This window comes from Meriones unguiculatus, chromosome 10, assembly GCF_030254825.1.
Source record: "Meriones unguiculatus strain TT.TT164.6M chromosome 10, Bangor_MerUng_6.1, whole genome shotgun sequence".
Taxonomy (NCBI): Eukaryota; Metazoa; Chordata; class Mammalia; order Rodentia; family Muridae; genus Meriones; species Meriones unguiculatus.
The window spans coordinates 39,865,970-39,881,653 of record NC_083358.1 but is presented as its reverse complement, the minus strand read 5'-3'; the positions used below and the strand labels follow the sequence as shown (position 1 = coordinate 39,881,653).

Here is a 15,684-nt window from a genome sequence, read left to right as displayed (position 1 = left end):
ACGCTCTGCAAAATCACAGTCTAAGTCCACGGCCCCATTTTACAGCCTCACACCGCAGAGCTGAAAAGGAGCTCAGGAAGTCGTGTGGTGCAGCACCTCATGAAGAGAGACAGCTCTGAGTCCCATTTCAAAGTAGGGCCTTCCCATACCCAGCTGAGGGAGAGCATCCCAGAACCCTCCATTTCCTGACCTCTGTCTACCTTACATCCCTACACATCTGTGGGGACAGAGAATAGCCTCAATCTTAGCCATTAACACAACCTGTATATCAACGCGCAGGAAGAAATAAGTAGCAAGGTAAACATACTACACATATTCGTAACCCTCATAAATGTCAGTGGCTTCAGTTTGCCCAATAAAATTCAGGGACCCTCGGACTGGAAAACCAAAGTGTGTGCTGTCCCTTTCCATGCACCATTGTCCTAGAACACAGGTCCACTGGTCAAAAAACTGGCAGCACTAATCTAAAGCTCAACAAAAAAGGCTCCTATCATGCATAAATGTATTTATGCAAATATATATGCATGCAAAAGTACATGCGTATGTGCACATACGAATGCACACAACTGTAACAAAAAGGGGAGGTACTTAGCAGGCAGACAACCTTTAAATTCCCCAGGATCAGAGAGAGACCGAAGCTAAAGAACACATTCAATTTGAGGTGCAAAGCACAGATCCATAAATATTTCAATTTAGAAACAGATGATGTTATAAGGGCCCCATTTCTCTTGTCTGCGAAGAACACACACCTCCAAACCCCGAGCATCAAGAGCCTGGGAACACAAATCAGCTCATCGGAGAGCCAGCTCTCGCCTCCCATGGCAGGGAACAGTGTAGGACACACGGCAGAGGCAGTAAAAATCAATGCTTCCATTTGTGGCCCATCAAAACATCTCTCTTCTTGCCAATTAAGGGATGTACAATTTTTAGGTTCTTTTATTACCAGAACAAACCAACTCCCGGCAATACAGAAATCCCATTAAAAGCTAGGCAGCATCTTTATCTCAGGGAATCTGATCCACGGCAGCAACAGCAATGTAAAGAAATAGAAAGTGAAGAAGTAAAAAAATATCATTCAGAGCCTTCAAAATTATAATCATCACACAACGTAGTTTCACAGGCAAGCACCGCTCTCTGAAATTCTAGTTTACTGTCTCTTCCCTTAATTTAAAAACAAAAACCAAAGAAAACCTTCTGCAGAGGATTTAAAAGAGCCATAATTCCAGCTTTATCTGTTCTACCAACTCTCTAGATAGTAAGTTACACTCCACACCAAGCCTTTGCTACTTTACTTAACACACAGTTTAATAGACATATTTAAATTACCCCCTTGTTTGGTTGTGGCTTTTTTTTTTCTTTGCCATATTTACTTGGCAGTTCTAGCTGTAATAGCTCAGCAAATCCACAACTGGAACCACAAACAGCACACTGCATTTGATCTCTTTAAATCTGGCACATCCTGTTGACTCGGGAGTAGATAAATCAGAATGTCAACTCTCGGTTTTTATAAGGCAAAAACCCATAAAGGCATCCAAGAGTATAAATCTGTTTTAAGAAACTGTCACCTCCCCTATGTCTGGCTACTAATGGGAAGGCAGGGTAGGCAGGGTGGCTGTGGAGAAAGGGGCAGGAGAGGGGAAGGAAAGGAAGGGGCTGAGGCCCAAGACAGCGCAGGGCAGATGAAGGCCCAGACCTCGGCCATCCAGCCCCCGCCCCCAGGGTGGAAAGCCCTACCAGCCTAACCTTCAAGGAAAGCAAGGCTGAGAGAAAGTTCTGCCAGCCAGCCCAAGTTCTAAGGATGATACTTTCCCCTGAAGACCCAGCACCCAAGGATTCTGAAACAAAAAAGCCCTCTTACGCTGGGCAGGACAGACTCGTAGAGTCTCTTTCCAAGAAAGGACTCTTTAATCCCAGCACCCAGGAGGCAGAAGAATGTGGATCTCTGTGAGTTCTTAGCCAGCCTGGTCTACAAAGCAAGTTCCAGGACAGCCAATGTTACGTGAAGAAACCCTGTCTCAAAAAACCAACAACAATAGAAAAAAAGAAAGCAAAAAGGAAGGAAGGAAGGAAGGAAGGAAGGAAGGGAGGGAGGGAGGGAGGGAGGGAGGGAGGGAGGGAGGGAGGGAGGGAGGGAGGGAGGGAGGGAGGGAGGGAGAGAGAGAAAGAAAGAAAGAAAGAAAGAAAGAAAGAAAGAAAGAAAGAAAGAAAGAAAGAAAGAAAGAAAGATGGATGGATGGATGGATGGATGGATGGATGGATGGATGAAGGAGTATGACCCCTACTTTCCTACTCAGCCACACTGGAGCTTCACTAGAAGTGGGGAAGGGATGAAAGGTCTTTTCCTTTTGAAAGATAAGAAAACAGAGATGGCTTCAGAGTCACCCCAAGCCACACAAGAAACGGAACCAACACTGTTCATCTGTTGGGACAACAGCCCTCAGAGACCCAAGGGGTCAACATTCTCCCTGGAGCACTCTCTGGCTTCTCCTCTGTCCCAACCCACCTGGAGCAGCTGTATAATAAGCCCTAGAGTCAGAAGAATGACCTTCCCTACTCCCCTGACCCAGTTCATCTAGTCAGGGGTAGCCCTGCCTGTCTCATACCTTTCCTGTCCAGCCTCCTGGTCCCTGATCCGAGCCTGGACAAGACTAGAACAAGCACAAGAGGTACAGAGGCCCGGGCATGTCCAAGTCTCTACCAAGTGCCACCACATGTTTCTGGCACAGTGGACTCCCGGCTTCAACGTCAGCTGACCTACAGGCCCCTCCAACCACCCAGAGATCGGACACAGCAATGAGCAAGCTGGGAAAAGGCAGCCTACTGGTTTCTCCTCTGTGAAGGCCTCTGGGTCTGTGGGGGCCTTTCTGCAAGGCCATTAGCCAGCTCCTTTCCCTCCCAGTCCACCTCAGTTCTCCCCAACGCCATCTACAGCAACTGGAGTCTTGAACAGGGGAAAGCCAAGCTACAAGGACATTACTCCCTTATGGCCACATGCATGGGACAGGAAACCAAACGAGCCAGAAAACACTGCCTTGCCAATCCAAACTGATATTGCATCTACTTCCCAGACCTCATGCTCCACAGTTTAGCAGTTTCTCAGTTTTTTTTTTTTTTGTTTTGTTTTTTGTTTTGTTTTGTTTTTTGCCTGGGAAGCCATTAAGTCAGCAGCTAGTATTAACTGTTGGGTGCCCAACACCTTCCAAGCACAGCCAGCTGGGGGGGAGGGGTTTGCTATGAGCAGTTGCCATCACATCCCCATTCTAAGCAATGAAAACTGTGTTCTACAGGTTAGTCAAGGCCAGAAGGGAAGTGTCTACCACACACAATCCACCCACAGCAGAGACTTGACAAGAAAAAGATGAGCCAAGTGTTGGGGAATTTGCACAGACCATTGAAGACATATGGAGGACCAGTGTTGACTCCTGCTGCCTCCTCTGCCTTAGCACATGTCTGCATGGCCACACAGGCCTTTCAGTTCCATGAACTGCCCAACTGCTTCCGCCCAGGACCTACTACATCCTGCTCCCCAGCAGGAAGGAGATCTTTTCCTCTTATCCGCCTAACACAAACCCCACACACACCTGGACCCCCTCCCGGCTTCCCCTTGCTGTGAGAGCTCTTGGTGCAAAAGGTACCCATGTGGACCAACTTGCTCTTTCTCTCATCCACTATGGCAGTCTGCATTTTCTGGAAAATAGTTCTCATTGCACCTTGACCCTGCACCCATCAAGAAGAGGAGCCTATTCTCCTCCACAACCACCTTCAGCCTGGCAGCCTTGGCAAGCCCCTTACCAAGAGAATGCAATGAATTGTGCAGCGAATCCGAGGCTAGGTAAGAGGAACTTGCCAATAGGTCTCCTGGGACACTCCCACTGGGAATAAAGCTGCCAGGCTGTGAGGAGCCCAAGGATAGCACAGTGTCGGCTTAACTCCTCACCTCAAGTACCAACCACCAGCCACGTAGATCCACCAGTTTAGACTTGCAACCCTGAGAGACTTCCGACAGCCACAGCTCCGGGCACCACACAGAGGCCACTCAAGGAACACCAAGGGGACCTGCCACCCAAACCCAGTCAGTCCATGGAGCAGAGAGAAATGACCTCAGATTGTCAGTCACTCTAAAGCACTGGGCAAGGATGGCTTGGCACGCAGTAGTAACCGGCCAGAGCATGCGCAATCACATTGCAAGCTCCGAGGGGTGTGGCTACGGCTGCCTCTGCTTACTATCATCCCCAGCTTTGGTGCAGACAGACCCACGGCGGGCACTCAGTAAGTGCTGAGCCTGCGAGAGAAAAAATGAACTGGTCTCAAAGAAGCAAGTCTCTATCTGGAAGGATGGGGACTACGGAAAGCAGAAGTCACAACGCTGTTTAGCAGATGGTTTTAAGTGGGGTGGCATAAAGAGGCCGTCTTTTAAGTCAAGGAAGTCAAGTATTGCTGACCTCAAAGCATCCAGCCTGGGTAGAGGAGCTAGCCACCCTGTCGCACTGCCACAAGTGCCTTCCTCTCACACCCCACCCCACTGTGCCATTCTACCCTATGAAACCAACCCCTGAAACCAAAGGTGTGGATGGGAGGTTTCCACAGCAGAGGCCATGACATATTCTGCTTCTCGATAGCAAGGTATTTCCTTTACCCCACCACGCCACAATCCTCCTCAGGGGGATGGGGAGGGCATGGACTCTGAAGAGAGAACCATACAGCCCAAGAGAGGACAGCAGTTTCTCAAAGGTAGAGGAAGGTAGCCCAGCCAGGTCCTCTGCCCAAGGTTGCCTGGTCATGGTAACTTGACGCCTAGACACCGTGGCTACCCTCAAGTTTCGGACAGGGAAGCAAACTACATTAGGAACACCCCAGAAGAAACAGCTCCGGATTCCAGATTTCCCAGCTAACCACTGCACAGGGCACCAAAGGCGGGGGGCAGGGGTACCTGAGGAAGGGCTGGATGGAAAGCAGATGTGCTTGCCCAGTCCAGAGAAACAGAAGATATGGAAAGTCTGGGCCTGGGGGTCTGGGAGACTCCTGGCCTCTGGCTCTTGGGGCTCCCTAGTATCTACAGGCAGCTGAAGCAGACTCAATTGGAATCCCCAGTGAGTAAGGCCCCTCTGTCCCATCCTAGCCAATGAGAGTCAGCTGTCAGGACAGGGCCCTGGACACCTTGAGAACCTCCAAGAACCTTGGGGAAGGCCCTGTCTTTGGGACTTCGGGGCTGAGCACCACAGGATGGAGGCAGGAGACCATGATATCCCCAGGGCAGAGCTGAAGAGAACATGCCAGTGCCAACAACCACACACCTTGTGAACACCTTGTTCACTCTCCCTTCATCCACAAATGTTTCCTGAGTGCCCAGCGTGTGCCAGGCATAATATACTCGTGTTTGCTACAACTCAAGTGCACTTCGTAGCCCTGTTTATCTTTTGGAAAGTGGGGCAGGAATATGGGTTACACAGACAGCTCCAGACGTCCCCTGCTACCAATGACCTCAGAAGTGTCTCCTGCCAGAGCATCTAGTTGCTGCTGTGCCCAAAAGGCCCTGGGTGGGACCAGCAGCATCTGTTCCTGCCACAGCAAGCAGAGAGCAACACTCACTAAATGGACAGCCACGGTGGGATGTTGAGACTAGCTAAGCCCCACCTACCCATAAGAACAGGAGCCTGGAGGGGGACGTCCTCAGGGGGAGGTGAGAGCGGGCAAAGGCAGAAAGAAGAATCACAGGGAGAGGGGGGCTGGGAATGAGGAGAGGGCACAAGTCAACAGCAGCCAGGCAGTCAAGGCCTCCCTTCTCATCTCTTCTCACAACCAGACCTGGATGTGAAACTGCGCTCTCCACCACTGCAGAAAGCAGAACCACCCAGTGCTGAGTTCCAGGTATATCCACCATCTGGGAAACATCAAGATGCTAGGAACATCCCACTACTGATGGACACAGTTTCTGGGCATTGGCAGTCATTTAAATATCAACATACACAGGCAGCAGATGGCTGGATTTACAGTTCAGGGACCATGGAAAGGGGAGAGAGGACAAAAGCCACAAGCCGTGGAGCCAACTTGACTCAGTTCAAATCCACATCCCACTATTTAGCAAGTGAGGACGTTGGACAAGTCATTTTCTGTCCCTGAGGCTCATTTAAATCTTTAATTGTTGTAATGAGGTAATAAATATGAAGCCTGGTACCTAGTCCATATGATTTGAGAAAATGGTTCGTGGTTACTGGCTTATTGCCGCTGTAAGTCAAACCCATCATACAGGACATCATGACTCAGGCAAGGGTTAAAGACATCAGACAGCAAGTAAGGCCTTGTGTGTTCCTAAGGGTGGAGAAGGGTGGGGACAGCAAGGCACATGTCCCTGTGAAAGGCACAAAAATGTCCATGTAGACCCCCCCCAATAAAACTCACTTGGCCCAGAGGGGAAGGAGACTGAGTCAGCTCCAAATGCCCACCTCCCTGAACAAGCTTACCATGTAACTTGAGTCTGCCAGAGTGTCAGCACTGATGATACATTTACCTCACACACCATTCTCTGTCCCACCTTTCTTGTCCTTGACCCTACTGTGGCTACGGGGGAAACAGGCTGGAAGGTACCTGCCATCTCCATGTTTACTGGAGGGCGACATTTTCTTATGTAGAGAATCTGGACTCTATTCTAACAGCCGGTAAGCATCTTTACTACATGTTCCCAAGGCAAGAAGCGCTTTCAGAACTTGGCTGCTGGGGCAAAGCCCTAGCTTAGCTCCATGCATATCTGTCTGGGCCCTACCTGCAGAAAACGGAACATTTTTGACACAGCCTGGGCTGGTGGGCCTGCAACAGGCCAAACAGGGCCAAGAGCTTCCAGCTCCAATTAGACAGCACATTTGTACAGCCATTGCTGCCCCCCCCCCCCCGTTAGTTCTGAGGTAACCACTCTTTATCTGCAGGTTTACAATATTTGCAGTGCAAACTAGTGCTTAATACTCAATCTCAGGTATTCTTGGTAAATTATTGCCATGTTCTGAAGGAAGAGACTGTGGCTCCCAGTCATGGCCAGTGGGTTCATGGATGGAAGTCAAGTCAGTGGCAGGGGCAGGCCGCAATAAATGAGCCTTGCTGGCTGTACTGTCCCAGTTGTCCATGAGGGACTGTTCCAACCCAGGATCCCAGCTGACCATGGAAATAACCAAAACCGTCCAGAGAACAGCTCATCCATGAAATATCCTGGGACCTGCAACCAGAAATGACTCACACTGTTGTAGCAAGGTTTTCTCCTTCCTTCACATCTTTCATCTTGTATCCTAGCTTGCTCTCTATTGCTGCAATTAAACACCATGACCAAAGGCAACTTGGGGGAGGAAAGGGTTTATTTGGCTTACATTCCAGTGCCACAGTCCATCATTGAGGGAAATCAGGGCAGGAATTCAAGGCAGGAGCTGACGCAGAGGCCATGGAGGAGTGCTGCTTGCTGTCTTGCTCAACCTGCTTTCTTATACAACCCAGAACCACCTGCCCAGGGATGGCATGACCCCACAGTATTCTGCGCCCTTCCACAGCAATCATTAAAAGAAAGGCCCCACAGATCTCTACAGGCCAATTTGATGAAGGCATTTTTCCAGAAATCCACCGTTGTGTCAGGCTGAAAAACAACAACAACCCGACTAGCCTATTTTGTGATCTATAGCACATTAAAGAAAATGTCACCATTAGACTGGTTTTGCAGAAAGCCTTGTAGGCTCAGACTGGGGTAAAAACCCATTGCCACTGACGCAAGTGAAACAAATCTCCAGCATCATTCAAACTATATCCTGAGTTGCTAGAGGGGTACAAGAGCATAGCCCTGCCTGGCTCCTAGACACGTCATCCCCTGTGGGAAGTACCCAACACAGCCTCATTAGGTTTTGTTTTGTTTTGTCCTTAAAGAAGGAAGTCTTTATGTTTGTGTATAATGTCTGGAATTTTTAAGACCAGTTTATCTTGTGTGTGCCCACATACTCACGAAGCGTGTGAGCGCACACATGTGGAGGTCATATGACAACCTAGAGAAGCTTTCTCTGCTTCTGCCACTTGCAATCCAGATAACAAACCCAGGTTGTCGGGCCTGGCTGGGAGTGCCCTTGCCACTGAACCATCTTGCTGGCCCCAAAACTCTGGATTTTTGGGTGTTAACTTTAAGTTTTAAGAAACTGGTTTTTAAGAGCTGGGTGGCGGTGGCACACGTCTTTAGTCCCAGGCACATCTGAGTTCAAGGTTAGCCTGGTCTACAGAGTCAGCTCCAGGACTTAGAGGGCTACACAGAGAAAGCCTGGGGGGTTGGGGGAGGGGAGCCTTTGGAAAACTGGATACAGCCTGGAACCCCACCAGGATGCTCAGCCCACCAGGGGCTCTCTCATCTGGGGCCATCTGCTCAGTGCTCCTTAGATGAGAAGGTCAGCTGAGCAGTATATGACAGTGTCCCTTCTTTGGACACTGTGAGCATGATACACACACCTGAGCCTGTATCCTAACTTTGAAATATCATGGCCGGGTCAAACTATGAGCTCCCTGCTCATAGTAGGGCCCTGCTCATGCTCGCATCACGCCAGTTTCTGCCAACCAGGCCCTGGTCAGCAGGGAGCTGCTATCGGACAGAAAACTCACATCTGTAGTCCACCAACATTTATTCAATACTTCCTAAATCCTATCCACCGTTTGAGGCACTGCAAGAGCCCCACAAAACCAAGCTCAGCTCTGTACTGTGCAAAAGCCAACATTCCGTCACAAGCACCCTGCTCTTGATGGCTGTGTATAAACAGGGGGAAACACTGTCTGCCAACCCAGCTGTTCAAGTGTGGAGACAGTCCCACAAAGACACAGGTTCCTCTGCCCAAAGCACGCCTGCACAAGCTCACTTGAGATAGGCACTTGAGGAGTGGAAAGCAACAGGTCAGGTGGGGTGGAGGAAAGGAGAGGGGAGGCCATAAAGGAGGGAGGGCAGCCATCCATGCTGAAAACAAAAAATAAATGTTCTCCACGAAGCAGTTAATGGAATCTTACTAGAACCAATCTCACCATGAGCAGTGGTGAAGAACCGAAGGACAAAGCTGCCCTGGAACTATGAAAACTGCACATTGTGACTTGCTGGTGGCCTCTGGAAGTGGTGACCATTCTGCCCTCCCGGCACTGTGAGGTGACATCTCCAGGCAGGCCAGAGGTAGGCGGAGGTACCTCTCGGGAGCTGGATCAATCCAGCTGATTTGTGGCTAGGGCCAAGCCTGGCTCTCCAAGTTGCTTCAGATCTTGGTACATAACTCAAGGCCAAGATGCTGGAACGAAAACCACTCCCTCATGGTGGCTGCAGAAGAAATGCCCCATGAGGAAACAAGGGGAGTGAAGGAGTCAGCCTTGCTCTAACTAGGACCCACGCCAGCCTGCAGAAGCTTGGCCGAGGATGAAAGTTCACATGCAGCTCAGAGTGAGCACAGCAAAGCTGTTGTGGATTCTGGGTACCATGTGCCTCTCTAGTCCTCAGTGGGACCATCTGTAAGTTAAGGCATGGACAGTGTGGGCACAGCTTCCCACCCAACAGGGAATCCCTGCTTCTGCTGTCCTCTGCAAGGGTTCCAAAAAGGAACACTTTCCAGGAGCACAGAGGTCCACCACGCCAACTCTGCCTCACCAGCCATGGCCACCCTAAGTCCTACCCCTTGCTGTCTGCCCACCCCCACAAGCACCCTGGCACTCCTTCTGCTAGCGATCATTACAGTTTATTGGACCAACTTCCCTTGCCCTTCAGCATCCAGCATAAGGGCTGGTATACAGTAGGTGTTACAAAAAAGACTTGTGAGCCAGGTGTGGTACCACAGGTCTTTAATCCCAGCACTCAGGAGGCAGAAAGGTAGGAGGATCTCTGTGAGGCCAAGGCCACCCTGCTCTACATAGAGATTTAAGACCGGCCAAAGCTCCATAATGAGACCCTGTTTCAAAAAAGGAAGGAAGGAAGGAAGGAAGGAAGGAAGGAAGGAAGGAAGGAAGGAAGGAAGGAAGGAAGGAGGAAGAAGGAAGGAAGGAAGGAAGGAAGGAAGGAAGGAAGGAAGGAAGGAAGGAAGGAAGGAAGGAAGGGAGACTGAAGTGAAGCATGGAATCAATCAGGAAGGGCCCATTCCACTGTTGTGTGGGGTGTAGCTCAGTGGTGGAGTACCTGGCTAGCATGCCCTTGTGTTTCATCGCTACCACAGCTAAACAAACAATCAAATCCACCTGTATTAAGACAGAGCCTTGGGGAGGGTAAGACGGTAGAAGCAGAACCAGGAAGAGGCCCCTTATTCTGCCCCTGCCTGGATGCAAGTGACCTCTGTTTCCAGAGGCCCTTAGCCCATGCTCCAGGACCTCTACTGGAACCCAAAAGCCTGAAATGTCCCCTACCAATGACCCTCCCAACCCAAGGCCTAGCTTCTGTGCAGCCCTGGGAGGCTAGGAGTCCCCTCTCCTCCAGCCACAAAGCGAAGATTGTGTAAAAGCTTTAAAAACTAACTAGTGACTGGCTATGGAGACAGCTTGGCGTGTGGAACCACAGAAGCAGCTCCTGAGAAAAGCAAACGGTCTGCTGGATGCTTCCCAACATGAAGAAATCAAATGGTAGTACATTTCTGAATGCCAGGTCCTATCCAACTCAGGCCAGTTACTTCTAGAGCAGGGTAACCCCAGTCCACCTACAGGGACCCTAAACATCAGCAGGTCTTTTCCAGAAACCATAGATTCTCTGTGTAGCTTAATCCCACCTACTTGCTAAGGTCCGTTGGCTTTCTGCTTGTTTCGTTCACTCTAGTGCCCCAAGAGAGTGTTTGGGGTCTCACAAGTGGGCTATACGACATTCAAAGTCTAAAACCTATATTCCCTACAGCAAGGCATGGAGCAAAACCTGCTTCCCAGCACCTTTACCAGCAAGAAAACTGAGGGGTCTCTAGACCCACATAACTTCCCTCGTGGGATGGACTGACGCAGGAGTTCTGCACGTTGACCTCAAATCCAGGGATCTATATTCCCACACAAGAAGGGCCCAGACTTCAGACTAGCCACAGGTCAGAGGTCAAGTGAACAGCACAGAGGAAGCTTCCAGATCCACCCGAGGGTCAGGATTGAAGTAATATTTATGCACACGCACACACAGCACCCCGCTCACCCCCAGGGCTCATCCTCAAACCGTCACTTAACTCATATTTCAAATTGCTCTTGATGCTCTTTAGTCAACATGAGGCAGAAACCTTTTATTAAATGCTGCTAATTTTTTATTGATCACACCGTGCATCATTTCATTTCCCATTACCACAAATGTCTCCTGTCAGGGCTCCGCAATGATGTTCCTTCATGCAGTCTTGAGCTACTTGTCACTTTTAATCAGTTTTCAGTTTCCATGTGGCTCAAAAATTAGAAAGGAGGCTCTTTGTGTCATTATTGCTTTTGTTTAAAAAAAAAAGTTTCCATACAGGAAAGATTATTATACTTGGAGTAAATATACACGAATCAAATTCAAGCTAAATTCCTCCCTGACTCTAACCAATTTTAGCATTAGCTCTTATAATTTTTTTAGGTTTATTTTCATGGAAAGACTGAGCATAATTATTGTTCGTGCCCTCCCAAAACACTTATGTTACTAAAGTGCGAAATGTCTTCTAACACAAAGACAGATCTCTGGGAAGTAATTACAGAAATGCATTCAGGGGCAATAATTCTATATTAGCTGTCAGCAGCAGACATCCTCAGAAAGGCACTTGTTACCAAGGAATTATTTTTGTTGCTGTTGAAGGCATGGCAGGCAAGCCCAAACCAAAGACTGCATCTGACCGGAAACACAGGCTCCCTCATCAAGGGTCAAATTAAGTTTAAATCATTACCTTGAAGCCCAGCAAACTCATACCTGACTGTCTATTGTGGAGACGTTTTTTGAGACGCACTCGAGCGCGACGTGGTCTTCCCTTTCGCAGCGTGGTGCAATTACCTTGAGTCTCAAAAGGATTCTGCCAGGAGCTTGTCACAATAGGGAAAGAGGAGGTGGCAGGGTGTCTATTAAATGCTAACTCATGTCACCAAACAGAATTTTCAAGAATTATAAATTGCCGAGCCGCCGCGCAGCTGACCCCCTCGTGTTAAGAAGAGCCCAGAATATTATCAGGAAAGTGCAGGAATTTGCATCAAAGGCAGGAGAGGTCGCTCTACAGGGAGCCTAAGGGGATGCAACTGAGGAGACAGACCACAAACCGGTACTCGGTCCACAGGAAGTACGGGAGCCATGCAGCTCCAGTAGGGGTAAAGAAACACCCTAAAAGGAAGAGCTGTGAGGACCGGAGATGCCTGGCTGCTGTGTGAACATTGTTCCCAACTCTTGGTCTTGTCCATGAGCCACAACTCTTTTCCCTTCCCAAGCCTCCACTTCCCCAACTTCACTACCTACCTCAAGGCTCCGTTGCAACATTAAGTTGCAAATTGCCAGTGCACCTGCTCCTGTTTCAGGCTCCTTCTCCCACTTGCAAAATGCCGAGACCTATTCTAGACCCTGAAAGGAGCCAGCCTGGCCTCCATGCCAGGAGGAAGCAGAGAGCAGAGAACAGAGGGTTGGGGGTCCTGGAGTTGCCAAGCCTCAGTTTCCCCATCTTTAAAAAGGACATGCTGAAACACGTTCCTGAAACCAAACAGAACGCAAACATAGGCTTCTTAATCTGCTCACCCTCCACTGCTTCCACAGTGACAGGTACTTGCTGAGGCCCCTGGGGGGAGGGTGTACACCCACCCTGGCCACCTCTTGTGGAATTAGCCCTTCCCACTGTCCTATATGAAGCTCACATGGGATCACCAAACCACAACCCAGGAACATTTTCTGTAACTGTCCCAGGACAGGAAGTTACCTAAAATGAAACCCATAGTGGAGGATAGAGCTAATAGATAAACCTGGAGGGAGACATTGGCACCATGCCCTCAGACCCAACCATTCAGCAACAAAGCATGTGTACTAGAAAGCCTGTGCGCTGGAGAACACTGTGAGAACAGAGCTGAGGAATTAAGGTTGCAAATAAATAAACACTTCAATATGTCCATGAGTGGAATATGGAAAAACTGATATATTCACAAGGAGAAGCCACATAGCGATTACTATTAATGAAACAGGGCTGTATGGCTCACCACAGATCTTCCAAGCATAAGCTGAGAGAAAACAAGCAGGTGGCAAAAAGCAAGCCAACGCACACTTGAAAACGCTGTGCGCATATACCGATATTGCAACATTTGTGCTGTTTTTAAAGTGTGTCCAGCAACGAGATTTAGTTACATTTTACCCACATTCAGGAAGAAAGACAGGCACAGAACCCGTGGACACAGAGCCCGGCAGGGAACGAAGGGCCCTTCAGAGCTCTGCGGGTGGGCGAACAAGGTGTGTTCCTGAAGTTGAAGGTCTGTCCTGGATGGCCCTCGTTCCCTTTCTTACATGTGAAATAGCTCACTTAAATAAACACTACCGCTGAGCCACCGAAGTTTTAAATGCTAAAAAAAAAATTGTAAAGAATGAATGGTGGGTAAATTTGAGAATCACAGTGGAAGCACGGGTTTTGTGGTGGTAAAGACTCTGGAGAAGAAACAGCCAACCCAGTTGGCTACAGCTACGGCCCAAGATCCTGCTTGCGCAGTCCGAACAGCACATTCATACCGCAGCCAGGGGCGGTGCCACACCGACAGATCCTACTCCACTTCCATCCAGGGCAGGGCCAATGGGCAAGGAAGGAACAGAAATGTGAGAGGACTTACATCTGCGGCGGTAGGGACAGAAAACAGCCCCCGTCACTACAGTGTTCCCAGTGCCTCCAGCAGTACCTGGCGCAGTCGGGACGCACAAATACCAGCTCTCAAAGGAATGAACGTGAACTCGATGAATTAAAGCCATGTGTGTCATTTCTTTAGAGCAGGTGGACAGCATCGTTAGCCATTTTTACTGGAGTCTTAAAATCACATGTGTTTGTGTGTGTGTGTGTGTGTGAGAGAGAGAGAGAGAGAGAGAGGGAGGGAGGGAGGGAGGGAGGGAGTACACTGGCCACATTAATACATGTGGAGGTCAGAGAACAATCTACAGGAGTCAGCTCTCTTCTCCCACCATGCAGATTCTGGGAATTGAACTCAGGTCATCAAGCTTTGGCAAGTGCCTTTACCCCATGAGCCATCTTGCTGGCCCAAGTAAGTCATTTCTAAGTAAATGCAGGGTTGTATTTTTTTCCCCTACCTCTGAATTGGGGAAAGAATACTCCAGCCCTGACTTCTCACCAATTTCCTGCCCCTCCTGTGGGCAGGCTGCGCTCGTGAGTCCTGACTGTGCACGCAAAGCACCTTTGGGGAGATGAGAATGGAAACAGTCTAATTCAAGAAGGAGCCAGGCGCTGCCTAGAATGCATCCTGGCCTCCTTCCACGATCACACATCGAATGGAGAAAATTACTCCAACCCACTCCACAGGAGCGCATCCATGCCTGGCCAGCCAAAGGCAGCCGTTGCTAAGAAATCTCACCGGGTGACGTCACATGATCACTTGCTACAGGCAAGCTGTAGCCAGGGTCAGAGTTCAGAACAGTTTCTGCAAATCTTTCCAACAAAGCAGGCGGAGGAAGGGGAGGAGGTTTCCTAACAGGCGTCCACTGCAGCTGCATACCCTACCGATTATGTACTATATCGACATGGAAACTGAGGCCAGCACTAGAGACTGATAATGTTCAAACCCCCAGAAACAGGTGCCTCTTCAGTGCTGGGGTATTTCCCAGGACATGAGGGTCTGAGCACTCCAGAGTCACCATCCTCTGTGGAAAGGAGTGAACGAACATGCTAGTCCAAGCTAGAGCTAAAACCATGTGGCCTGCAGCTTCCCACATAGAGAGCTCAGTTTCCATAGAGTCCGGGTGCCAACAGCTGTTCTTACAGCATGAAAGTGGGGAGGCAGTAGGTCTGTCCAGCCAAGCACCCAGGGGCACCCAGCAGCAACAAGACCCATAGAAAGTAGGTTCCAGGAGTGAGGTCCCACAAAATCTCTCAGCTACAATGGACACAGGGACACACACCTGGGAGGACACAGCCCAGAAACCCTTGCACTAAAGGGTTCGCCCACACTCCCAACAAGGGTGCACACAAACACGGTCATGGCCTTTTACAGGGAGTCCATCGGGACAGCCTGTGGTCCTAGCCAGCTTTCTCCCCAGAGCTCTATGTGTCTCTTATCCCACCAAGAAGTGGAAGAGGAAAAGGAGGATGAAGGAGGAGGAGGAGGAGGAGGAGGAGGAGGGGGAGGAGGAGGAGAAAGCAGCAACGGATTTCCTCTAGTTCTGATTGCAAAGATACTTGTGATGGATGTCAAACACACAAGCCAAAACTAGCACACGTCACTGAAATCTCACCACCCAAAGGTTTGCTCTGGGACAGCTCTGAGGCACAGAACCTCACCTATCTTGTCCTGCATTTGAAGGCAGGAGCAGCAATCACTGTCCAGAACGAGAAGGCGCGTTGCACGAGGATTTTAACCTTCTATACTTTGATCCACTCAGTCTTGTCCTGTGCTCACCTCTTCTAGTAGACAGTTTCTGGGAGCAACCTTTAAAGCGTCATCCGGAGTCAAATGACTCATAGTTAAACACGAGCAAGTGCTCATGGAGAGGACAGAGAGTCATGAGCAAGAGCTCATGGGGAGGACAAAGAGTCATGAGCAAGT

The 15,684-nt window shown here is 49.5% G+C and overlaps 1 protein-coding gene across 1 annotated transcript in view; it reads right to left on the bottom strand.

Annotated features, from left to right (window-relative positions):
- Window positions 1-15,684, bottom strand: part of Znf423 (zinc finger protein 423) — a 288,102-nt gene that overhangs the window by 194,153 nt on the left and 78,265 nt on the right. The gene's annotated exons all lie outside the window — the stretch shown is intronic.